A 26970-nucleotide genomic window follows, 5' to 3' on the forward strand; every position below is an offset into this window, starting at 1 on the left:
AGATATGTAGCTGTCTTGAACCTTAAAAAATTTTGCCTTAACCTAATTAAAAATTCTTTTTCTTTATTTTATTGTATATATCTTTTTTTAGTCTTAACCAAGTTGTGATTGGTGTCCATTTCTTGACCTACATTTCTCTCAATGTTTTTAATGAGAAACAATATTAAAGAAGAAAACTCTAGGAATCAAAAAGATTGGATTCAAATCCTGACTCAGTAAGTTCTAGTTGTGTGTTTTGGACAAGGTACTAAAGAATCAATTTTCTCATCTGTTATATATTTAATAATGGTGCTTACTTTATAGTTGGATTTCCCAGGTAACTTAGTGCTAAAGAATCCGCCAATGCAGGAGACAGAGGTTTTGATTGCGGGGTCAGGAACATCCCCTGGAGAACGAAATGACAACCATTCCAGTATTCTTGCCTGGGAAATCGCATGGACAGAAGAGCCTGGCGGGCTACAGTGCATGGGGTTTCAAAAGGGTTGGACACAACTTAGTGACCAAACAACAAGACTTATTCTAAATAAAAGCAAGCTCATGCATACATAGACTTGTTTCTTTTCTTTTTTAAATGAAAACATACAGAACATCATTTGCAAATTGTTTTCCATTTATTTAAAGTTATATAAGGAATATCATTCTGTGTCAACACACAGGCTTAACCTCATTCCTTTAAATCACTATATAGTATTATATGGTATGTGAAATGTTTTATTTAGCCATTCCCATTTAAAAATATCACAATTTAGATCATTTTCATTTTTGCTGTTAGAAACAAAGCCTAAATGAACAGCCTCTTGTTCTGAAAGCTGGTGTAAGTAGGATGGATTTCTAAAAGTACAATTACTTAGTGAAAGATATATGCATTTAAACTTTTGTTAAATATTGCCCAATTCTCTTCCTAAAACATTATCTAAATTGTTTGTTCCTACAGTAATATATAAGCATGCATTGTGAAAGTCACTCAGTTGTGTCTGACTCTTTGAGACCTCATGGACTCTAGCCTGTTAGGCTCCTCTGTCCATGAAATTCTCCAGGCCAGAATACTGGAGTGGATAACCGTTCCCTTCTCCAGGGGATATTTGCAACCCAGGGATGGAACCCAGGTTTCCTGCATTGCAGGTAGATTCTTTACTGTCTGAGCCACCAGGGAAGCCCAGAAGTAGAATTACAGTAATATACAAAAGGCTTTGTTTTTGCTGTATTTTTACCACCTAGACATCAATCTTTTTTTTTTTTTTTCAGATTTAAAGTAAAAAGTTTCTTTTTGGTTTATTTTAGGAAATCCTCAGTTTTTCAAGCCCTTCCCCCACCTCCCCTCATAAAGGCATCCCATTTTAAGAGAGAGCTTGGATGTCCTCCTGGTGGTGGAGGAGAGCAACCAGACCTTGCGTTGTTCTCTGGGTTCTTGATAGCCTCTTCAACTAGACATTATCAATCTTGAATATTGTTATCAGTGTAACAGGTGAAACATGGCATCCTACTGTTTAAAGTTACATTTCTTTACTATAATAAGGCTAAATATCTTTTCTTCTGTGAATTATTGTTTATCTCTTATTTAAATTTCTTTTGAGCTATTTTTAGTCTTATGGATATTCAAAAATATTTTACACATATATATTTATTAAACATGAAAATATTTCTTCATAATCTATCAGATGAATGATTTAGTTAACCTCTTTAATTTTGTCAACATATTTGCTCATGAACATGTTATTGAGTAGCAAAAAATGAAATATTAAGCAGCAGGACTAAAAAGGAGGAGAAATAACATATAAAGATAATCCATGTATTGTACCACAAATTCTTGAATAAGCAAGTGATTGGGTCCCTGTCTCCAAAATAGCTGATTGTTTTTGTTAATTTAATAAAATATGAGATAATAATTAGAGTATCACATAATTTCTTTTACTTAACTGGAATGAGAATTGTTGAGGTGCTCACCAGAGTGCCTGTTACATAGCTGGTTCTTAGTAGTGATTTGATGAATGAGTGGAGTAAAAAGGAAACAAGGCAAAACTGAGGTCTTTTGTTAAAAAACATAGTAATTCATTTTAAAATGACATTTAAACATTAGTAGCTGATTTCATAATCATATGCTTCCCTGATGACTCAGCAGTTAAGAACCTGCCTGCAATGTAGGAGCCTCAGGAGATGGGGGTTTCATCCTGGGTTGGGAAGATACCCTGGAGGAGGGCATGGCAACCCACTCTAGTATTCTTGTCTGGAGAATCTCATGGACAGAGGAGCCTGGCAGGCTACAGTCCATAGGGTCACAAAGAGTCAGACAGGAATGAAGTGACTTAGCATGCATGCACATCATAATCATACAGCCAATATGATGCTTTAAGCTTGTAATAGTTCCTAGGAACATTCATTTTTGCCATATTTTTGCCAGTTACAAGTAAAATTATTTTTCCCCCATGACTTGTGATATAAATTTATAAATTATTTAAACGAATCTGACTACCTTTCTGCCTGCTAGGAACTCATATCAATCCTTATAATTGCCATTTAAACCACTACCTTTTTAAATGCAACTGTCCATATGGAATGCAAGGCAATTTATTGTCAAGTGAATGGACGCTTTTATTGACCATTGTTTCCCCTCTTGAGGAAATCTTTGGCAAGAGAAATGATCATTCAAGTGCTTGGAAAATGTCACAAAGGCATTACCACACTTGAAAAAACCTCAGTTTTCCTTAGAAAGAAGGTAATTTTGTTATCTCATGGTCCACTTTTAGTTCCTTCCATCTCATGACTCCTGACATACCCTCAAAAGATGTTAGTGACAATCCTTGAACTTCTAAATTATAGGTTGATCACTCTTATCTTTCTTTTAGAAAGGGCAGTACTAAGTCAGCTTGATTGATGAAAATTTCAAAAAATTCTAGGTCTAATGTTAACCACTTGAAAAATAAAGTCAGTTAGGCAAGATTGTGCTACCATCCCCAAAGCATTTAGCTTACTTCAAAAATGCCTGAACGTGCCATTCATTTATTCTGTTCATCCAAAAGCATTTACTGAGCATCTACTCTATGCCAGAGGTGGGCTAGGTCCTGGGGAATAAAGGCAATTAAGACATAATAAGTGCTCTCCAAGAACACACAGTTTGAAGTCATATTCGCTTTACTCTTTTCAATAGTGGTAAATAATTTTGCTAAATTAATTCTAAGAATAGATATAAGTAGGGACAGTTATTTCCCATCTGCTGCAATAGGGTAGTGCTTTATAGGAAGAACAGAAACCAGAAATTAGATTGAACCACTGGAATGGAGCAGGTGTTTGGAATACATAAGCATATATAAACTGGGAGAAATTCCAGTTTAGGAGATAAAAATGGTATACAGAATCTCTGTTAGTGAATGGGCAAAGAGTCCTTTTTGAAGGGTCTAACCCGGTGATCAGTGAGAATGTACAATGAGAGACAGTTGAACATCAATAATCTTAGATGTCCAGACAGGCAGGCAGTTCATGTGCAAGTAGTTTGTCAGCAGATATTGAAGTGAACAAAACATGGTTTCAGAGCTGCTTCATATGGGAGAGTTTAACCTGGGACATCAGTTCTTCCACTCTCAGCTTTCTTTATAGTCCAACTCTCACATCCATACATGACTACTGGAAAAACTATAGCTTTGACTAGACAGAACTTGGTTGGCAAAGTAATGCCTCTGCTTTTTAATAAGCTGTCTAGGTTGCTCATAACTTTTCTTCCAAGGAGTAAGTGTCTTTTAATTTCATGGCTGCATGAAATTTCAGTCACCATCTGCAGTGATTTTGGAGGGCCCCCCCCCAATAAAGTCTGTTACTTTTTCCACTGTTTCCCCATCTATTTCCCAGGAAGTGATGGGACCAGATGCCATGATCTTAGTTTTCTGAATGTTGAGTTTTAAGCCAACTTTTTCACTCTCCTCTTTGATTTTCATCAAGAGGCTCTTTAGTTCTTCTTCACTTTCTGCTGTCAGGGTGGTATCATCTGCATATCTGAGGTTACTGCTATTTCTCCTGGCAATCTTGATTCCAGCTTGTGCTTCATCCAGCCCAGCATTTCTCATGATGGTACTCTGCATGTAAGTTAAATAAGCAGGGTGACAATATACAGCCTTGATGTACTCCTTTCCCAATTTGGAACCAGTCTGTTGTTCCAGCTGAGCACTGAAGAATTGATGCTTTTGAACTGTGGTGTTGGAGAAGACTCTTGAGAGTCCCTTGGACAGCAAGGAGATCCAACCAGTCCGTCCTAAAGGAAATCTGTCCTGAATAGTCATTGGAAGGACTGATGCTGAAGCTGAAACTCCAATACTTTGGCCACCTGATGAGAAGAACTGACTCATTTGAAAAGACCCTGATGCTGGGAGAGATTAAAGGCAGGAGAAGGGGACAACAGAGGATGAGATAGTTGGATGGCATCACTGACTCAATGGACATGAGTTAGAATAAACTTGGGAGTTGGTGATGGATAGGGAGGCCTGGCATGCTGCATCCATGGGGTCACTGAGAGTCGGACATGACTGAGCAACTGATCTGAACTGGAACTGAACTGAACTTGGGGCAGGTTGGAAGGGAAAAGAATGGAAAGAGTATGGCATGTTTCTGGTTCTAATAATATTTTTAACATAGACACTTAGTTGTAATAGAACAAGGCAGAAAACTGGTTAAGCAAACTGGGGGATATGGACCTCTAAAGGGGAACCCAGGGTTCTGCTCTTAGCTATTCCCCACATCCCTGTACCCCTACCCCATTCCTACAACTTCCTGTTCTCATATCCATGTACATATTTCACCTTTAAGGAGGAATGCTGCCAGGATAGGTCAAGTTTAAAGGCCCTCTTTAGATCCTAGTACTAGAAGGTAGAACATGGTAAGTATACTTCTTCTGCCCCAGGGCCTTTGTAGTTACTGTGATACTTTCATCTATCAGATACACGCACAGCTTACACCTTTATTTTATCTTTTTGCTCAGATGTCACCCTCTCAGAGAAGGAATATTGGCTTTGCTATGTAAAATAATATTCGAACTCTAGACACTTCTACTGTCCTTACACATTTTGAGCTTTCTTCACAATGCTTATAACCTTCTGATATATTGTGAACTTCCTGAGGACCAGACTTTTATCTGATTTATTAGAGCAGAACTTGGCACATAGCAAGTGCTCAGTTAATACATCTTGAATGTAAAAGTTGATAAGTTAATAAATAACTCATAAATTTATATTTGTTTATGTGAGACTGCTTTCCTGGGCCCCAGAGTCTTGTGAACAATGAAAGGTAAAAGTTAGATGATAGACCCTGTGGCCTGACTATCTGGGCTTCTTTCCAGCTCCATACAATTTTATAACCCACTCACTTAATCTTGCTGTGCCTTAGTCCTATTTATAAAATAAGGATGGTATTACATTTACTTCATATGTTGGAGCCAATTATACAGAGTGAAGTAAGCCAGAAAGAAAAACACCAATACAGTATGCTAACACATATATATGGAATTTAGAAAGATGGCAATGATGACCCTGTATGCAAGACAGCAAAAAAGACACAGAGGTGTATAACGGACTTTTGGACTCAGAGGGAGAGGGAGAGGGTGGGATGATTTGGGAGAATGGCATCGTAACATGTATACTATCATGTAAGAATCGAATCGCCAGTCTATGTCCGACGCAGGATACAGCCTGCTTGGGGCTGGTGCATGGGGATGACCCAGAGAGATGTTATGGGGAGGGAGGTGGGAGGGGGGTTCATGTTTGGGAACGCATGTACACCCGTGGTGGATTCACGTCAATGTATGGCAAAACCAATACAGTATTGTAAAAACTAAATAAGTAAATAAATAAATAAATAAATAATAATGTAAATGATGGAAAACACTCAGAATGATGCTTCTTATTTAATAGAAGTACTCAATCATTCTTAGCTATTATTATTGTTGTTTTATTATTACAAAATATATAGCTACCTACTTATCTACTGTGTTGTCAAACAGGCATCTCAAACTTACAATGTGTAAAACAGATTTCTTGTTTTTTTCCTCTCTAGTGTTCACTGTCTCAGTCAGTGTTACTATCCATTGCTCACAAAATTGGGGGATTATATCTGATTCTTCTCCTTTCTTATCATCATATTCAGTATATCAAATACAGCAAATTCATGAAGATTCTGTCTTTAAAATATATCCATGTCTCTCTAACTCCATTGCTATCACCATAATCCCAGATACCATGCTTTCCCCTTTACTTGCTATCTCTAGACTGGTTTCTTTTTCCTCCCCTTGCTCCCTTACAATCCATTATCACATAGAAGCCACAGTAATTTTTCATAAAGTCTCCTCTGCTTATTTCCTTTGGTGACTTCTCATTGCTTGTAGAATAAAATACAAACTATACTGTGACCTGCAGGGCTGTGCCTATCTCAAACCCACCAATTGATTCTGCGTCATCTTGTTCCACTTTCCCCTTCATCTATAGTCATTCAGCCACACTTGCTTTTTTTCTTCTTTGAAACTGTTTATTGACTCAGAGCCTCTGCATGATTATTCCTGTGGCCTGGAATGCTATTCCCTGAATTCTTTGAATAGTTATTTCTTTTCATTTCTCAGATTTTAGATCAAATGTCATTTGTGCAGAATGATCTTCCCACAATACCTGTGGTAAAATTTAAAGATTATATGTGCATTAATTATATGATATTTTAACCTGAGTAGTTTGCTTTTCTGAAATAATTATTCTTATCAGTGACTTTTAAGCTTTGTTTATTTTCCCTGGACAACAGTATATTATGCTAAACCTGTCAATATGTTATTATATTGAACGTCATTGTATACAAATGATAAAATCAGAATTGCTTTGCTTACATTGGGATGAGGTGAGGCGTGAGGAACCAGATTCCCAACTGTTCATCCTTTATGTGGTCCTCCTAAGTGATTCTGAGCTTCAGGAGCCAAGTCTTTATAACCTACACATGAATTTAGTCATTTTTGAATTAGAAGGTTGATCACAAAATATAATTGTATCTGGTCAGTGTAATGAAGTCTCTAGATTAAAAGTTTCTTACTGCATTTTAAAATAATTTCATTCTCATGCATTTATTCCTACAACTATATTTTCTACCTCTGAGGTCAGTAAATAGATATCTTTGAATTCCTAGCACCTAGTCGTCTGTGAAATGCTAGTCACTCAGCAAATGATTATTGACTAAATGAAATGTGTAGATGAAAACAGGCAGAGGTGAAATGTATAACTTTGGCTTTTTACTCTTCATGGCCTTTAGAAAAAGTTCCATGTCATAACCTCATTTCACAGGTTGTGTCAGTAATCTATTCTAACATGATATATTTTTGGCATGTCTGCTGAGTACCTGTAAATGCTAGGTGCTTGCCTGTACCATGAAGTTTTTTTTCCTCACAAAAATTCTTGAAAGCATTACCGTCACTTTTACATATGAAGAAATTGAGGTTCATAAAGATTAATTAGCACCTTGTTAAACAAAAAGGACAGGATTAAAACATTTTCTTTCTGACCTCAAAGTCCATTATTTTTCCTTTATATTATGAAAAATCCAAAACATTCCAAAGAATTTTGAAAGAGTCATGTTAGTGGAAGTAAAATTTTAAAAGCTCTAAAAAGGGCATAGACAATGGTAAGGGCAAGTATAATGACACCTGGCTTCCTTAAAAGATAATATCTCTTTATATTAGAATTTTAAAATATACACTAGGTATAATTAATAAAGGGGCATTAAATTTTATTTCACTTAATTTTGTTTTGTTAGAGCTTGACAGAATGTTGTTAGCATTAAAATGTGCCCTCATTTTACAAGTCGGGAAGTCTAGGCCCTCTGAAGTTGGGTATTATATAATTTTGAATCTTTGGCTAATGATAAAGTTGAGGAGAGACCTTTCTTAGCCATAATAAGAATGAGGGATATTTTAGAAGATTCATAAAGCCAAACGGACTATTATCCTTTCTGATCGTATGTCTAGTATCCATTCACCAAGTAAGTAATAAGTGTGAGTGCTTCTGGTATGGTTATGGAAATCCTCTTGTCTCTCCATTTGGAGATGTGAGCCTTGTAACTGATGCCACAGTCTTGCTACCACCCTGAGGATGAAGCTGAGACAGGGAGATGGGTGGACATGAAAACACTGTAAGATAACAGAATGGATTCATTTGTATTTTCTGTGACCCTTGTTACTCTTTGGTATTTCAGTATGTGAACCAATACATTTTCTTATTAAGTCAGTTTATTGTTGTTGTTTGTTATTGTTGTTGTTTTTAGGTTTCCTATAACTTTCAGGCATGCTATTCTAACATTTAGAAAACTATAATGTGAAAATTCACAGGTCTATTTGGAAGGAATTAATTTTCTAAGTTTACTTTTGGTGACATTAAAATCTGTTTCAGAGGCTTGCGGAATGTTTGCCCTCACAGAATAAATGGAGAATACAAAGCTTTTAGTTGCATTTGCATTCAATAGATGACTAAGTTTGCCGACCAAAGTGTAATATCTTTTTTTGAAAATTATTCTGAAATCACTACTGGATAGGAGAAAGCCATGTAGCCTTCCTATAATAATCTCCCATTTTCAGTATTTCATACTAAGGTAATATAGATTCATATGGAGATGAAAAATAACTTACAGTTTTTTAGTGTAGGAAAACTACTATTTTCTTATGAAGGGATGCTTACCTGGGGACAATCTGAATCAAATCCATTCATTCAGTTTATACTATGTGTATGGTGGAAATGGTGCTCCTGTCTCCTAAGATGCAACAATTATGTGATGTGCTCAGTTATGTTCGACTATTTGCGACTCCATGGACTGTAGCTCGCCAGACTCTTCTGTCTGTGGGATTCTCCTGGCAAGAATATTGGAGTGTGGTGCCATTTCTTCCTCCAGAAGATTTTCCCAACCCAGAGACTGAACCAGTGCAGGTGGATCCTTTACCACTAGCGCCCCTGGGAAGCCCCACTTATGCTAGTAGCCTTATTAACATATGTAAGTAGCACACCTAGAAGTGTGTGTGTGTGTGAATTTGTATGTGTGCATACATGTAAACACTTTATTATTAGAACTGTATTTCTTATGCTAAATAGGACTCTAGTTTAATAAATATGAGAGGTTTAACTTCATAACATATAATTTATAAATCTTTTTAAAATTTTAATGCATGCACATGACTTTAAAACTGCAATTTCATAGTCTTTAGACCGAAAACCACAATCACAGAAAGCTAACCAAAATTATCACATGGATCACAGCCTTGTCATGGTGAAGGGACTTGCATAACTCAATGAAGCTATGAGCCATGACATGTCAGGCTATGCATGATTGGACAGAACTCTCATGGTGGAGAGTTCTGAAAAAATGTGACCCACTGGAGAAAAGAATGGCCACTCAGTATTCTTGCCTTGAGAACCCCATGAATAGTATGAAAAGGCAAAAAGATATGACACTGGAAGATGACCTCCTCAGGTCCATAGGTGTGCCATATGCTACTGGGGAATTGTGAAGAAATAGCTCCAAAAAGAATGAAGAGGATGGGCCAAAGTGGAAATGATGCTCAGTTGTGCATGTGTCTGGGGGTGAAAGTGAAGTCTGATGCTATAAGAACAATACTGCATAGGAACCTGGAATGTTAGGTCCATGAATCAAGGTATATTGAGCATGTTCAAGCAGGAGACAGCAAGAGTGAACATCGACATTTTAAGAATCAATGAACTAAAATGGATGGGAAAGGGGGAATTTAATTCAGATGAACATTTCTATCTACTACTGTGGTCAAGAATCTCTTTGAAGAGGGGAGTAGTCCTCATAGTCAATTAAAAAGTCCAAAATGCAGCACTTGAGTGCAATCTCAAAAATTACCCAATGATCTTGGTTTGTTTCCAAGGCAAACCATTCAACATTACAGTAATCCAAGTCTATGCCTCAACCACTAATGCCAAAGAAACTGAAGTTGAATGATTCTATGAAGACCTATAAGACCTTCTAAAACCAACACCAAGAGAAGATGTCCTTTTCATCATAGAGGATTGGGATGAGAAAGTAGAAAGTCAAGAGATACCTGAAGCAACAGGCAAGTTTGGCCTTAGTGTACAAAAAGAAGCAGGGCAAAAGCTAACAGAGTTTTGTCAGAACACTGGTCATAGCAAACACACTTTTCTGACAACACAAGAGATGACTATACATGGACATCACCAGGTGGTCAATACCAAAATCAGATTGATTATATTCTTTGTAGCCAAAGATGGAGAAGCTCTACACAGACAGCAAAAATAAGACTTAGAGCTGACTCTGGCTCTATCATGAGCTCCTTATTGACAAATTCAGGCTTCAGTTGAAGAAAGATGAGAAAACCACTAGGCCATTTAGTATACCTAAATCAAATCTTTATGATTATACAGTGGAGGTGATGAATGCATTAAAGGGATTAGATCTGGTAGACAGAGTGCCTGAAAAACTATGGATGGAGGTTTGTAATATTGTACAGGAGGTGATGACCAAAACCATCGGAAAGAAAAAGAAATGTAACAAGGCAAAATGATTATCTGAGGAGGCCTTACAAATAGCTGAGAAAGGAAGAGAAGGGAAAGGTGAAGGAGAAAGGGTAAGATATACCCAATTGAATGCAGAGTTCCAGAGAATATCAAGGAGTGATAAGAAAGCATCCCTAAGTTAACAATGTAAAGAAATAGAGGAAAACAATAGAATGGGAAAGAGTAGAGATCTCTTCAAGAAAATTAGAGATACCAAGGGAACATTTCATGCAAAGATGGGCACAATCAAGGACAGAAATGGCATGGACTTAACAGAAACAGAAGAGGTCAGTCAAAAAATGGGCCAAAGAACTAAAGAGACATTTCTCCAAAGAAGACATATGGATGGCTAACAAACACATGAAAAGATGCTCAACATCACTCATTATCAGAGAAATGCAAATCAAAACCGCAATGAGGTACCATTCCACACCAGTTAGAATAGCAGTGATCCAAAAGTCTACAAGCAATAAATGCTGGAGTGGGTGTGGAGAAAAGGGAACCCTCTTACACTGTTGGTGGGAATGCAAACTAGTACACCCACTATGGAGAACAGTGTGCAGATTCCTTAAAAAATTGCAAATATAACTGCCTTATGACCCAGCAATCCCACTGCTGAGCATACACACTGAGGAGACCAGAATTGAAAGAGACACGTGTACCCCAGTGTTCATCCCAGCACTGTTTATAATAGCCAGGACATGGAAACAACCTAGATGTCCATCAGCAGATGAATGGATAAGAAAGCTGCGGTACATACACACAATGGAGTATTACTCAGCCATTAAAAAGAATACATTTGAATCAGTGTTAATGAGGTGGATGAAACTGGAGCCTATTATACAGAGTGAAGTAAGCCAGAAAGAAAACCACCGGTACAGTATACTAACACATATATATGGAATTTAGAAAGATGGTAATGATAACCCTGTATGTGAGACAGCAAAAGAGACACAGATGTTTAGAATGGACTTTTGGACTCTGAGGGAGAGGGAGAGGGTGGGATGATTTGGGAGAATGGCATTGAAACATGTATACTATCATGTAAGAAATGAATCGCCAGTCTATGTTTGATACAGGATACAGCATGCTTGGGGCTGGTGCATGGGGATGATCCAGAGAGATGATATGGGGTGGGAGGTGGGAGGGGGTTCAGGATGGGGAACTCATGTACATCCATGGTTGATTCATGTCAATGTATGGCAAAACCAATACAGTATTGTAAAGCAAAATAAAGTAAAATAAAAAAAGAAAAGAAACAGAAGAGGTGATGAGAATACACAGACGAACTATACAAAAAGGTCTTAATGACCTGGATAACCACGATGGTGTGGTCCCTCACCTAGAACTGCACATTCTGGAGTGTGAAGTGAAGTGGACCTTAGGAAGCATTACTAAGAGCAAAGCTAGTGGAAGTGATAGAATTCCAGCTGAGCTATTTAAAAATCCTAAAAGATGATGCTGTTAAATTGCTGTTCTTAATATGTCAGCAAATTTGGAAAACTCAGCAGTGGCCACAAGACTGGAAAAGGTCAGTTTTCCAATTTCAACCCAAAAGGGGCAATGCCAAAGAATATTTAAACTGCTGTACAGTTGTGCTCATTTCTCATGCTAGCAAAATAATACTCAAAATTCTTCAGGCTAGGCTTTAGCAGTACATTAACCAAGAACTCCCAGATGTATAAGCTGAATTTCGAAAAGGCAGAGGAACCAGAGATCAAATTGCCAATATCTGTTGGATCATACAGAAAGCAAGGGTATTCCAGAAAAACATCTACTTCTGCTTCATTGACTACACTAAAGCATTTAATAGTGTGAATCACAACAAACTGTGGACAATTCTTAAAAAAACGGGACTACCAGACAACCTTACCTGTCTCCTGAGAATTCTATATGGAAATCAGGAAGCAGTAAATAGAAATGCACATGAAACAATGGACTGGTTCCAAATTGGGAAAGGGATATGTCAAGACTGTATATTGTCACTCTGCTTATTTAATTTATTTGCAGAATATATCATGGAAAATGCTGGACTGGATGAATCACAAGCTGGAATCAAGATTGCTGTGAGAAATATCAATCAACCTCAGATACCCAGGTGATACCACTCTAGTGGCAGAAAGTGAAAAGGAACTAAGGAGTCTTTTGATGAAGGTGAAAGAGGAGAATGAAAAAGCTTTCTTAAAACTCAACATTCAAAAAAGTAAGATCATGGCATCCTGTCCCATCACTTAATGGCAAATAGGCAAAAGTAGTTACAGTGAGAGATTTTATTTTCTTAGGCTCCAAAATCACTGTGGACATGACTGTAGCCATGAAATTAAAGAAGCCTGCTCCTTGGAAAACAAACTGTAACAAAGCTGAACAGCATATTAAAAGGCAAAGACATCAATCTGCTGACAACAGTGCATATAGTCAAAGTTATGGTTTTTCCAGTAATTATATATGGATGTTAGACTTGGACCATAAAGCTGAGTGTTGAAGAAAGATTTGATGCTTTTGAACTGTAATGCTGGAGAAGACTTTTGAGAATTCCTTGGACTGATTGCAAGGTGATCAAACCAGTCAATCCTAAAGGAAATCAGTCCTGAATGTTCATTGGAAGGACTGATGCTAAAGCTGAAGCTCCAGTACTTTGGCCACCTGATGTGAAGAGCTGATTTATTGGAAAAGACCCTTATGCTGGGAAAGACTGGTGGAGGGAGGAGAAGGAGGTGACAGTGGATAAGATGGTTGGATGGCATCACCAACTCAATGGACATGACTTTGAGCAATCTCCAGGAGATAGTGAAGGACAAGAAAGCCTGACATGCTGCAGTCACTGCAAAGAGTGAGACATGAGTTAGCAACTGAACAACAATGGTTTTTAAAATATCAAATAATACCAAAAGTGATTAAGATGAAAAATAGTATCTTCCTTTATTGCCCATCCAATTTCAATCCCTATGGTCAACAGTTTTAGCTTTCTTCTGTGATTTCCATGTATTTCTATATGATGTTTTTACTGTTGTATATTTACTGATTAGTTTTGGTTTTTATATACTGGCTACTTTCCGTGATTTGTGTGTTTGACTCCCTTGTACTTCTACCTTCCTTTCTCCATCCTCTTAATGTAGTTTTATTACTGTTCTTAGTTAAACAAATAATCTATGTATATATCATTATGACAATATCAATACAGTTTAAGTGAAGAAGTACACTATAGAATACCTCTATATACTATAAAAGTTTATTAAAGTGTAAAAAAGTAGGCAAATATTTTATTTGCCTATTTTTTTTATTGTCAATCATTATTTTAATACAATATAACCCAAAATTATTATTTTTTTTAAGATTTAAAATGTTTTATTTTTTATTTTTTTTTAAATTTTAAAATCTTTAATTCTTACATGCGTTCCCAAACATGAACCCCCCTCCCACCTCCCTCCCCATAACATCTCTCTGGGTCATCCCCATGCACCAGCTCCAAGCATGCTGTATCCTGCATCAGACATAGACTGGCGATTCAATTCTTACATGATAGTATACATGTTAGAATGTCATTCTCCCAAATCATCCCACCCACTCCCTCTCCCTCTGAGTCCAAAAGTCCATTATACACATCTGTGTCTCTTTCCCTGTCTTGCATACAGGGTCGTCATTGCCATCTTCCTAAATTCCATATATATGTGTTAGTATACTGTATTGGTGTTTTTCTTTCTGGCTTACTTCACTCTGTATAATCGGCTCCAGTTTCATCCATCTCATCAGAACTGATTCAAATGAATTCTTTTTAACGGCTGAGTAATACTCCATTGTGTATATGTACCACAGCTTATTTGCCTATTTTTAATTTTTATTTAATCAGTCAGTCTTAAAGGAAATTATTCCTAAATATTCATTGGAAAGACTGATGCTAAAGCTAAAATTTTAATACTTTGGCCACTTGATGAGAAGAACTGACTCATTGGAAAAGACCCTGATGCTGGGAAAGATTGAAGGCATGAGGAGAAGGGGACAATAGAGGATGAGATAGTTGGATGGCATCATTGACTCAATGGACATGAGTTTGAAAAACTTTGGGAGTTGGTGATGGACAGGGAAGGCTGGCACGCTGTGGTCCATAGGGTCGGAAAGAGTCAGACACAACTGAGCAACAGAACTGACTGAATTTTTATTTGCTTACTTTTTTACATATATATCCTTGTTTTTCCGTATACTCCATTATATAATTTATCATATAATTTGTCATCTGTTAATTTCTGTGAATGTGACCTTGGAGAGCTCCTTCCTTATGCTTGATTTGGACTTGTTGCTTTCTGGGACTGCTGTGATGCACTGCTGTCAAGCTCTAGGTGTTCTTTCCTACACTCTTGGTTTGAGCCATCATTTCCTAAATTCTGTGTCTTCTGCTTTATTGGTTTGTTCTTTATTTTGCTGAAGCACATTCTCCTGTTGTTCCCTAAGAGAGGCAGTGTGGTGGTTCTACCATATTAAAGATATCTTTTATTCTGCTTTTGGATTGGGTTTAGTTTAAAGAAAGCTCAGCTAGAATTTTGAACACATTCCTCTATTTTTCTTCTAGCATATGGTGTTGTAAAGAAATCTAAAGCCATTCTAGTTTTCTGATATTTCCCCTTCCCTCTAAAGCCTTACCCATCCTTAAATTTGTCATGGATCTTCATTACTTATTTTGCATTTTATCCAACTTTTCTCTTGATTATATCATTCTGTGTGATCCAAGCCTCTCCTGATTTGCAGCGGCCCTCTAACTCTTCTCTCTCCTTCAGCTTCTGCTTGTTTTCACATAGTAGTCAGGCCTATTCTTTTAAAACTCAAGTCTTATTGTGTTGCTTCTCTATTCATAACCCCTCATTGACTTCCCATCTTAGAGTAGAAGGCTTCATGTGATTTGGCCTTTCTTTTTCTTTTTTTAAATGTGTATTTTTAATTAGAGGATAATTGTTTTACAATGTTGTGTAGATGTTTCTGCCATTAATCAGTCATAGGTATACATATGTCTCCTCCCTCTTGAACCTCCTCCCATCTCTTACCCCATTCAGCACCAGGTTGAGCTCTGTCTGTCACACAGCTAATTTCCACTGGATATCTGTTTTATATATGGTAATATATGCCACCCTTATGGCAGAAAGTGAAGAGGAACTAAAAAGCATCTTGATGAAAGTGAAAGAGGAGAGGTAAAAAGTTGGCTTAAAGCTCAACATTCAGAAAACTAAAATCATGGCATCTGGTCCCATCACTTCATGGGAAATAGATGGGGAAACAGTGTCAGACTTTATTTTTTGGGGCTCCAAAATCACTGCAGATGGTGACTGCAGCCATGAAATTAAAAGACATTTACTCCTTGGAAGGAAAGTTATGACCAACCTAGCTAGCATATTCAAAAGCAGAGACGTTACTTTGAACTGTGATGTTGGAGAAGACTCTTGAGAGTCCCATGGACCGCAAGGAGATCCAGCCAGTGCATTCTAAAGAAGATCCAGTCCTGGGTGTTCTTTGTAAGGAATGATGCTAAAGCTGAAACTCTGGTACTTTGGCCACCTCATGTGAAGAGTTGACTCATTGGAAAAGACTCTGATGCTGGGAGGGATTGGGGGCAGGAGGAAAAGGGGACGACAGAGGATGAGATGGCTGGATGGCATCACGGACTCGATGGATGTGAGTTTGAGTGAACTCCGGGAGTTGGTGATGGACAGGGAGGCCTGGTGTGCTGCAATTCATGAGGTCGCAAAGAGTGGAACACGACTGAGCGACTGAACTGAACTGAATGTTTATGTTTCAGTGCTACTCTTTCAATTTGTTCCACCCTCTCCTTCCCCTGCTATGTCCACAAGTCTGTTCTCTATGTCTGCATCTCTATTACTCCCCTACACATCGGTTCATCAGTACCAGTTTTCTAGATTCCATATATATGTGTTAATATACAATATTTGTTTTTTTCTTTCTGACTTACTTCACAGTGTATAAAAGGCTCTAGGTTCATCCACCTCACTAGAACTGACTCAGTTCATCCCTTTTTATGGTTGAGTGATATTCCATTGTTACATATACCACAACTTCTTTGTCCGTTTATCTCTTGATGAACATCTAGGTTGCTTCCATGTCCTGGCTACTGTAAATAATGCTATGGTGAACATTGGGGTACATGTCTTTTAGAATTGTAGTTTTCTCAGGGTAGATGCCCATAGTAGAACTGCTGGGTCATATGGTAGTTCTGAGCTTCCCTGGTGGCTCAGACGGTTCTATTTCTAGTTTTTTAAGAAATCTCCATATTTTTCTCCATAGTGACTGTATCAATTTACATTCCCACCAACAGTGTAAGAGGGTTCCCTTTTCTCCATATCCTCTCCAGCATTTATTGTTTGCAGATTTTTTTTCATGATGACCATTCTGATTGGTACGGGGGTGATACCTCATTGTTGTTGGTCTTTCTTCTTATTTCTTTCTACCCCAATCCTCACTTCCTTGCTCCTTTCTTTCTTGCCTCATTGGTCTTTTCCCATTTTTACCTTTCAGTTGACTACCATGTTTAAAATTTAAGTCCTTGTATATTCAATCCTTCCTTTCTGTCTTTATTTTTCCCCATGGCACTTATCACCATCTCATATACAGGCATGCCTCAGATATTGTGGACTTCCTAGGTGGCTCAGTGGTAAGAAATCCATGCCAGAAGATGTGGATTCAATCCCTGGGTTGGGAAGATCCCCTGGAGAAGGAAATGGCAACCCACTCCAGTATACTTGCCTGGGAAATTCTATGGACAGAGGAGCCTGGTGGGTTATAGTCCATGGGGTCACAAAGAGTAAGACATGACTTGCTGACTAAAATGATGACAACAACAACAACTCCAATATTGCAGGTTTGGTTCCAGACCACTGCAATAGGGCAGATATTATAGCAAAGTGGGTTACATGAATTTTTGGATTTCCTACTGTGTATAAAAGTTGTATTTATACTATACTGTAGTCTATTAAGCATGCAATAATATTATATCTAAAGCTACAGGGTACATACTTTAATTAAAATACTTTTTTGCTAAAAAATGCTAACCATTATCTGTGCTTTCAGTAAATCATATTTTTTAATATAAATTTATTTATTTTAATTGGAGGTTAATTACTTTACAATATTGTATTGGTTTTGTCATACATCAACATGAATCCACCACAGGTATACACGTGTTCCCCATCCTGAACCCCTCTCCCTCCCCGTACCATCCCTCTGGGTCATCCCAGTGCACCAGCCCCAAGCATCCAGTATCATGCATTGAACCTGGATTGGTGACTCATTTCATATATGATATTATACATGTTTCAATGCCATTCTCCCAAATCATCCCACCCTCACCCTCTCCCACAGAGTCCAAAAGACTGTTCCATACATCTGTGTCTTTTTTGCTGTCTCACATACAGGGTTATCATTACCATCTTTCTAAATTCCATATATATGTGTTCAGTTCAGTTCAGTAGCTCAGTAGTGTCCGACTCTTTGAGACCCCATGAATCGCAGCACGCCAGGCCTCCCTGTCCATCACCATCTCCCGGAGTTCACTCAGACTCATGTCCATCAAGTCCATGATGCCATCCAGCCATCTCATCCTGGGTCATCCCCTTCTCCTCCTGCCCCCAATCTCTCCCAGTATCAGAGTCTTTTCCAATGAGTCAACTCTTTGCATGTGGTGTCCAAAGTACTGGAGCTTCAGCTTTAGCATCATTCCTTCCAAAGAAATCCCAGGGTTGATCTCCTTCAGAATGGACTGGTTGGATCTCCTTGCAGTCCAAGGGACCCTCAAGAGTCTTCTCCAACACCACAGTTCAAACACATCAATTCTTCGGCGCTCAGCCTTCTTCACAGTCCAACTCTCACACCCATACATGACTACTGGAAAAACCATAGCCTTGACTAGATGAACCTTAGTCAGCAAAGTAATGTCTCTGCTTTTGAATATACTATCTAGGTTGGTCATAACTTTTCTTCCAAAGACTAAGTGTCTTTTAATTTCATGGCTGCAGTCACCATCTGCAGTGATTTTGGGGCCCAAAAAAATAGTCTGACACTGTTTCTACTTTTTCCCCATCTATTTCCCATGAAGTGATGGGACCAGATGCCATGATCTTCGTTTTCTGAATGTTGAGCTTTAATCCAACTTTTTCACTCTCCTCTTTCACTTTCATCAAGAGGCTTTTTAGCTCCTCTTCACTTTCTGCCATAAGGGTGGTATCATCTGCATATTTGAGGTTATTGATATTTCAGTATGCTGTATTGGTGTTTTTCTTTCTGGCTTACTTCAGTCTGTATAATAGGCTCCAGTTTCATCCATTTCATTAGAACTCATTCAAATGTATTCTTTTTAATGGCTGAGTAATACTCCATTGTTTATATGTACCACAGCTTTCTTATCCATTCATCTGCTGATGGACATCTAGGTTGTTTCCATGTCCTGGCTATTATAAACAGTGCTGTGATGAACATTGGGGTACACGTGTTTCTTTCAATTCTGGTCTCCTTGGTGTGTATGCCCAGCAGTGGGATTGCTGGGTCATAAGGCAGTTCTATTTCCAGTTTTTTAAGGAATCTGCACACTGTTCTCCATAGTGGGTGTACTAGTTTGCATTCCCACCAACAGTGTAAGAGGGTTCCCTTTTCTCCACACCCACTCCAGCATTTATTGCTTGTAGACTTTTGGATCGCAGCCATTCTGACTGGTGTGAAATGGTACCTCATTGTAGTTTTGGTTTGCATTTCTCTGATAATGAGTGATGTTGAGCATCTCTTCATGTGTTTGTTAGTTATCCATATGTTTTCTTTGGAGAAATGTCTATTTAGTTCTTTGGCCCATTTTTTGATTGGGTCATTTATTTTTCTGGAATTGAACTGCAGGAGTTGCTTGTATATTTTTGAGATTAGTTGTTTTTCGGTTGCTTCATTTGCTCTTACTTTCTAACACCATATGCAAAAATAAACTCAAAATGGATTAAAGATCTAAACGTAAGACCAGAAACTATAAAACTCCTAGAGGAGAACATAGGCAAAACACTCTCCGACATAAATCACAGCAGGATCCTCTATGACCCACCTCCCAGAATATTGGAAATAAAAGCAAAAATAAACAAATGGGACCTAATTAAGTTTAAAAGCTTCTGTGCAACAAAAGAAACTATAAGCAAGGTGAAAAGGCAGCCTTCAGAATGCAAGAAAATAAATCATAATTTTTTTGCTAGTGGAGAGTTTGAAAAATTGTGAGAATGACCAAAACGTGATACAGAGACATGAAGTGAACAAGTGCTGTTGGAAAAATAGTACCAATAGGCTTGCTTGATGCAGAGTTGCCACACACCTTCAATCTGTCAAAATTGCATTATCTTCAAAGTGTAGCTAAGCATGATAAAATGAGGTGTGCTTATACTGCATTATGTTGCATATTTATTTTCACATGTACTCCTACTAGAATGTAAATTCAACAATGACAGGGATTTTTATCTGTTATTTATTCCTTACTGTATGCTCAACACCTAACAGAGTGCTTGGTTTATCTTAGAAACCAAGAAACTTAGAAACTGAGTGAAGTCACTCAGTCGTGTCTGACTCTTTGCGACCCCATGGACTGTAGCCTACCAGGCTTCTCCATCCATGGGATTCTCCAGGCAAGAGTACTGGAGTGGGTTACCATTTCCTTCTCCAGGGGATCTTCCCAACCCAGGGATCGAACCCGGGTCTTCTGCATTGGAGGCAGACGCTTTAACCTCTGAGCCACCAGGAAGTCTCTTAGAAACACAGTAGATATTTTTTATTAAATTAATAAAAAGTTAAAAATATTGACTATAAAGTAAAGGTAGAGAAGGAAACACAAATGTTAACACAACTGGTGGCAAATGCTAACATTACTGAGAGCAAAAATGGGCAAATGGGATAAATAGAGTTGCATAGTTTTGTTGTGTTGTAGTAACAAGTATAAATTTCATCATAAGAAACAACTTTTATTTCTGGAAATTCTGAGAAAAATTTATCATGAAGAATTTTGTATAAAAGTATGGAATAAATTTTATAGTTATCACCTTGATAATCTCTTTTACCAATGAAAGATTTCCTCAAGTGATTATGACTTTTTCTTAAGTCAGCTTATAAAAACAATTTTTTAGGAGGTCAGAGGGTCATTTTTCTGGGTAGGTAGTTTAACATAAGGATAAAGTCTGAATAATCTTTAAGAATAAATATTTGTCTGTCCTTCAGAATGTCTTTCTTAAATATTATCTATCTCAACCAAACTTTGGAAAATAGTCAGCACATTAGTCTTGACTGAGGTCTCCAGTGAGAACAGAGTGTAGGTAATTCCTGTTTGTAGTTGAAAGGAAATCCATGTCCCCTAGATATATGTGTGAATAGCCAAGTTAGGAATTCTATTCTTTTTTTTTAAAAAAAAATTATTGGAGGATAATTGCTTTGTAACTTTGTTTTGGTTTCTGCTATACATCAATATGAATCAGTCACAGGTATACATATGTCCCCTCCCTCTTGAACCTGCTTCCCATCTTCCACCTCATCCCATCCGTCTAGGTTGTCATGGAGTGCTGAGTTTAGCTACCTGTGTCAAATGGCAAATTCCCACAGAAATTCTCTTTAACATAAAGAAATATTTAATCTGAAAAAGAACCCACATTGAGACTTGGTTGAAGTCCCACAGTGGCCAAGCCAGAGACACAAATTTGGGAGCCACTGATATGCAGATGGGGGCTGATTATGTGAAGACACATAAGATTATTAAGTAAGAATTGTTTGAGGTAAAAAGATGGCCATAAAAAGATGGTTGCCGGTTTAAGATGTGGTAGGAGATGGGAATACCAGACCACCTTAACCTGCCTACTGAGAAACCTGTATGCAGGTCAAGATGCAACAGTTAGAACTGGATGTGAAACAACGGACTGTTTCATAATTGGGACAGGAGTATGTCAAGGCTGTATATTGTCATCCTGCTTATTTAGCTTATATGCAGAGTACATCCTGTGAAATGCTGGACTGGATAACTCACAAGATGGAATCAAGTTTGCCAGAAGAAATATCAACTTCAGATATGCAGATGATGCCATCCTAATGTCAGAAAGTGAAGAGGAATAAACAGCCTTTTGATGAAGGTGAAAGAGGAGAGTGAAAAAGCTGGCTTAAAACTCAACATTTAAAAAGCTATGATCATGGCACCTAGTCCCATCACTTCATGGCAAATAGATGGGGAAACAATGGAAACAGTGACAGACTTTATGGGCTCCAAAATCACTGAAGACGATGACTGTAGTCATGAAATGAAAAGACACTTGCTCCTTGGAACAAAAGCTGTGATGAACCTAGACAGCATATTAAAAAGCAGAGATATCACTTTGCCAACAAAGGTCCATATGGTCAAAGCTATGAGTTTTTCCAGTAGTCATGTACAGATGTGAGAGTCGGACCATAAAGAAGGCTGAACACTGAAGAACTGATGCCTTTGAATTGTGGTGCTGGAGACTCTGAGAGTCCTTGGAGAGCAAGGAGGTCAAACCAGTCAATCCTAAAGGAATCAACCTTGAATATTCATTGGAAGGAGTGATGCTGAGGCTTAAGCTTTGGTCAAAGTTAATACTTTTGGCTACCTGATAAGAAGAGCCAGCTCATTGGAAAAGACCCTGATGCTGGGAAAGATTGAGGGCAGGAGAACAAGGGGGCGACAGAGCATGAAATAGCTGGATGACATCAGTGTATCAATGGACAAGGATTTGAGCAAACTCTGCTAGACAGTGAAGGACAGGGAAGCCCAGTATGCTGCAGTTCATGGGGTCTCAAAGAGCCAGACACAACAACTGAACAACAGCAAGGAGAAATATGGGATATTTGATTGCTTTTTGGTTACTTGGCTCCTGAAAACCTTTTCCTGTGTTTGGTATAATCTCTAAATAAAGGGCAGGATCCAGGACCACTGGTGAGTTGGCATTAATAGAGGTAGCTACATCAGGCTACAGAGGCAGCAGTGACCCTTTTTCTGTGAACAGTGTTCAGAAATCTTAGCTTTTAGTGGTGGCATTGCGGGTTCTATTGTCTCTATGCAGGGCCAGTTATAGAGGTGTCTTCTAAGGAATAGGTTTTCAGCATGCTTTTAGATTTTTTTCTCCTTCATTGCCCATAAATACATTTATAAACAATTTGCCAAAATAATTTTACAAATTAGCATTTCTATCAACCCTGCAAGGAGAGTTGCTCTACACTTTCAACAATACTTGATAATATCTCTGGTAATATATTTTTAGTAAATTGTTTCTCTTTATATCAGCCAAACTTTATTTGTTGTTTGGTTGGTTGGTGGAAACTCAGAACCATATTTGATGCCAAAGGGGAGGCATAAAGTTGAAGGATCAAGGAAATGTGAGCAGGAAGTATGAAGAGGAAAGGGAAGACCAAAAATATGAGAGAAGTTATTTTGTGTAAATAAAGTCTCAGAAAATGTAGGTACAGAGTCTCAGAGGGCTAATACAGGAGGAAAGACACAAGAGAAGCCATTGGAGAAGATATGAAAATGTAGAGGGAAAGTAAAAATGGAACATTTTCATATAGAATGATTAAAACTTTAAAACATTCAGAGTAACAGATAGATTTAAAGTACCTGAAAATTTTACTCGAAATTTATTTGTTCTGTGTAAGTGTAACTTTATGTGAAAATTTTTTTTGTGTGTGTGTTAAGTTGCTAAGTCGTGTCCAACACTAAGTCATGTCCAACACTTTGTGACCCCATGGACTGCAGCGTGGTAGGCTTCCCTATCCACTATCTCCCAGAGTTTGCTCAAACTCATGTCCATTGAGTCAGTGATGCTATCCAACCATCTCATCCTCTTTTGCCCCCTTCTCCTCCTGCCCTCAATCTTTCCCAGCATCAGTATCTTTTCCAATGAGTTGGCTCTTTGCATGAGGTGACCAAAGTATTGGAGCTTCAGCTTCAGCATCAGTCCTTCCAATGAATATTCAGGGTTTATTTTCTTTAGGACAGACTGGTTTGATCTCCTGTGAAGTTTAATCTTATTTAAATAAGCATTTGCAGTGACAATACATGAACTATAATTAAAGTGTACTTTTCCTCTTTAAAATATGTTTGTATACTACTTGCTGTTCTCACATAAAATTATAAATGTATTTAATTTTCCTAAATAATCATAATGCCAAGAAACACCCTTCTTTTCTCATGGTTTCTATGTGAGGAGAAGACAAACTTCTGGAGTTATTTTCCTTAGGATTTTTATTAGTATCCTCCTTTAATGTGAAAAGTGCATTGCTTCCTATTGCTGTTGTAACAAATTACTATGAACAGTGGCTTAAGCAACACAAATTTATTATCTCACAGTTCTGTGAAAGTCAGAAGTCTGACAGGTCTCACTGGGTTAAAATCAAATTGGTGTGGCTGAATTCCTTCTGAAGGTTTTCGGAGTGAATCTGCTTCCTTGCCTTATGTGCTGCCTGCATTCCTTGGCTCATGGTTTCCAGCCCATTTTTAAAGCCAGCAGTGTAGCATCTTCAGATGTCTCTCTAACTGATTGTCACACCTGCCTATTTCACTTATAAGGACCTCTGTGACTACAGATAATCCCACTCAGATAGTCCAGGATAATCTCCCATCTTGTTGCAAGTTTGTTAGAAAGCTGATTAGCAAGTTTGATTGCATCTGCTGCATTTTCCTTTGCTGAGCAACTTATACTCACCATTAGACATGCATTCTTTGTGTGGCTATGTTTCTGTCAACTATTTCAGAAGGGAGAGGAAACCAGTACTATTGAATTTTATCTGCTTACGCTCAAGGTGTGATGGTCTTTTCCTTTTTAGTTGTTTTAAGGATATTCCCTTTAGTGATTGGAAATGGAGAGATAATACCAGTGAAATAAAAAAAATGCATGTTTTGAGGCTTTTCTTTATAGGCTGGTTCCTTGTGATGTTTTATGTAAATAGTCCAGAAGTAATATTTATCTACTGTAATTACTAAAATCTACATTATACTCTTAAAAGGATTGTAGATTATGAACTTTCACAATACTGTGTAATCACCTGTTTCATGTATGATTTTTTGGTATAAATTTTAAAAGCTAACATTATTGTGAATTCTGAATTCTGTGTTAAATAGCACTGATTTTCCATGTCAAATTTGTTGGCTATCAAAGACTTTCTACCAGGTTGAAGTGAAATAATTGCCATAAGTGATATGAACTGCAGAATTCTATTTCATTAGAAAAGTCCATTTTCTCTTTTTACTTACTTATTACTATTAACTTTTACCTTTGTCTCATATGTTTTTTTCTTTTTTAGAAATACTTATTAGATTAGTTAATAATTTTGACCTAATATGGCCTATCCATTTTCAGTTCTTGTTCTTAAAACTTATCTTTAGAGTATGCAGTGACATCTGTACCTGTGGAAATCAAATCATTTGTCTTTGTTATAACTCCCATAGAGATTAGCTATATGATTTTCTTGAGGTTAGTCACAGTCATTATAGATTAATTTTAGCAAATTGAAAAGAAAATAATAACAGTTTGAGTACTAAAATTTTTATATGCTTATTTAGAAAATTATATTGAGGGTTTCACATTTGAAACATGTATCAGTCATATCTGAACTATTTTTTAAAATGACTTTGCATATAGAAAGTATGTTTGGTCATGAAATTTGCTTTTATCATATATATTTATGCCATTATTTCTCTATTCCTTTACTTTCTATTTCTCTCGGAATTATCAGAGAAGTTATTATTGCCTATCTTCTCTCATTTAACCACATATGATAATATACTTAGTTTTGGATACTACATTTTATACATATTATAGTATGAACTTTTTCTATGCCATTGAAAAAGATTTAAAAGTATGTTTTAATGTTTGAATTGTTGTTGTTATTCAGTTGCCAAGTCATGTCTGAGTCTTTGCGATCCCATGGACTGCAATACACCAGGCCTCCCTGTCCCTCATCATCTCTTGGGATTTGCCCAAATTCATATTCATTGAATCGGTGATGCTATTCAGTCATCTCATCCTCTGTAACCCTCTTCTCTGCCCTCTTTGAATAACCATTGCCTTATTGTTATTATTCTGTTTCAATTTTTAATATTATAAATAATGCTGAAAAAGTATCAAAAGCTTTGAATTTATGTCTGAAATCCAACCTGGAAACCAATCACAGGTTTTGATATGATGGCCCCATTTTTGTTATTTTTCAAATAGTCTCTCATTATAGTTTTGTTTTGAATCAGTGGTTATTCTGGAGAGTGTTAGAGTATTTTCAGTCACCATGATTTAATTTGTCTCCATTAAACATTTTCAAAAAAAGGATTTAAGCCTTCGTGGATTGCGATTGAAAACGTGAACTGTACAGTTTCTGCTTTTAGGAATTGATTGGGGAGTGGGGAGTTCTTTGAAGCTATATTTACCTAGATATCAAAGTCAAGAATCAAATAGGATCTTTGAAGTCCCCTGAGATAAAGAATTTTATTAAACTTTTTGAAGTTGCATCTGAAACCCTCTCCTGTTCTCCCTGCAACATGTCTAGCTGATAAAAAACTAGAGGTTTGGATACAATATGTCCTTTATGTATTATTCATTATGTTTATTTTATATTTTTTATATTTCTATTTAAAGGAAATTTTCTAGATTATCAGAGGATTTTTATTTATATTTGTAATGCTTTTCAAATTTTTATATCTATTCTGTATGCTTTATTCTTGAAACCTTGGAATCCCTTGACAACACTCTATCATGCCTCTCCCCATTTGTGATGAGTTTTGTGTTTCCTTTTCTCACTTATTCATTTATTATTGAGTACCTATCATGTGCTGACATCATGCTAAGTGCTTGAAATACAGTGGTTAGCAAAAGCTAACCCCTAAGCCCAGGGGGCTTGTCTCATTGAGTATGACATTTCTCAAATAAGTTGTCAATAATTGTGAATTTGCACCAATGATAATATTATAAAGAAAAAGTATATAGATAGTGATAACTCATAACTATTATTCTAGTTTTGTCTAAATAATGGAATTTCTGAGATCCCAATTGTTATCCCTCTTCTCATGCTATGTATTCTTCTTGGAAGTGTGGTTTTAGCAGCTTTTTTCTTTCGCATGTATGTGTGGGTGAGACACATCTAGGACTCAGAGAGTAAACCCCATGCCAGAGCTCAGTGTGTCTCCTAAACTCTAACCTGTTTATTCTCTGCATCCTAGACATTGCCCTTGGATGTTTCACAGACACTAAAATTCAATATGGTCAAAACCTGGCACATCATCTTTCTTTTCTTCACTACGAAGATTGTTTCTGTTTTCATACTCTGTTTTCTGTTAGCGATACTACCATGTATCCAGGGAAATTATTGTGTTTAATTTCTTTCTCTATCTTTAGGTCTCTTTCCTTAAGCTTCCTTCTCCTACAACTTGTGTGTCATCTGA

The 26970-nt window shown here is 37.3% G+C and overlaps 1 non-coding gene across 1 annotated transcript; it reads right to left on the reverse strand.

Annotated features, from left to right (window-relative positions):
• Window positions 20220-20292, reverse strand: TRNAW-CCA. The gene has a single exon. It is a non-coding gene; the product is annotated as a tRNA-Trp (tRNA).

The sequence above is a fragment of the Capra hircus genome, chromosome 4 (assembly GCF_001704415.2).
Source record: "Capra hircus breed San Clemente chromosome 4, ASM170441v1, whole genome shotgun sequence".
NCBI classification, from domain to species: Eukaryota; Metazoa; Chordata; class Mammalia; order Artiodactyla; family Bovidae; genus Capra; species Capra hircus.